Source organism: Aplysia californica, unplaced genomic scaffold (genome assembly GCF_000002075.1).
Source record: "Aplysia californica isolate F4 #8 unplaced genomic scaffold, AplCal3.0 scaffold00374, whole genome shotgun sequence".
Classification (NCBI taxonomy): Eukaryota; Metazoa; Mollusca; class Gastropoda; order Aplysiida; family Aplysiidae; genus Aplysia; species Aplysia californica.
In genome coordinates this window covers 61,005-62,294 of record NW_004797644.1, presented here as the reverse complement: position 1 = coordinate 62,294, position 1,290 = coordinate 61,005, and positions in this window count along the sequence as shown.

Sequence of the window (1,290 nt, the reverse complement as noted above, 5' to 3'; positions counted from 1 at the left end):
TCTCTCTCTCTCCAGTACATCCGTGAGTAAAGACAATCCCACAAAGCTTACCCAGACACCCTCGCACACATTGATGAATTCACACAGTCATAAATTGTTACAGAACAGGACAGCATGAATTAACGATGCTGAGAGAACATACATTGTGATACTGAGAGAACATGATAATATTTGTATTGGGAATGTCGGACGTTACAGATTGAAGGTGGGCTGAAACAAATGCGTTTTAAGTTCTGATTTAAATTTTGATGAAGTGTTGGACTCCCGTAGATATGAACTGGTAAAGCGTTCCACAAGGATAGGCGGGGTGTGAAAAAGCTCTCCCTCCGAGTGTCTGACTTTTGCTTTGGACAGGTCTTAATATATTTGGACAGTGACTGTACAGAGTAGTTTTGGCAAGGAGGGCTGTAACTGTTGGTGGATCGAATCTGCAATCTACATGTAATTGTATCGATTTCGTCAAAAAAATGCGCGGCTCTGATAGTGATACAATGCTGTGCGCGGCTCTGATACAATGCTGTGCGCGGCTCTGATAGTTTTCCTCTTGTGTTGTTTGCTCCTTCTTTCCTGTCGAACATCTTTTAATTATAGTTCTGATCTTTCGTCCTCCTTTTTTTGTGTTTGTTATTCTCTTGTGAAGCCGCATTTGCCAAGCAAAAGCAACCTTCCACAAGATGAAACAGATACTAACAAACATCAATCTGTCACTGGAAATGAGGAAAAGAGTAATGAAAAGCTACATCGAGCCAATCCTATTATACGGGTGCGAAGCATGGACAATCAATAAACAGCTGGAAAAAACAATTGTTGCGGCAGAGTTGTGGTTCATGAGACGCATGCTACGTATCCCATGGACAGCAAGGCACCGGATAGATGATTCTCTTGTGAACTAAAACCTCTTATCTTTCACTTTTACTTTTTCACTTTGGCACTTATGTGACGTTATTGTACATTGCAAATGCCGTAAAACTTGCTTACTAAAACTAAATTATACTAAATCTCTCTGCGTTTGTGGTGTAGTGGTTAGTCTTAGACGCTTCACAGTTGGACGCAGGAGACACGTGTTCGATTCCCAAGAGGAGAGAAACTTTTAATTAACTTTTATAGAGTATCTTGGTCCTCTGTTTGGATGTAATATGCCCCTCAGCCCAAGTTAGACTTGACAGTACAGACAGGGTAGGAAGACGTAGGAAGACATCCGCAATAATCTAAATTATGTCGATGGGGACGTAAAAACATACACAGTGAACTTCTCTCTCTCTCTCTCTCTCTCTCTCTCTCTCTCTCTCT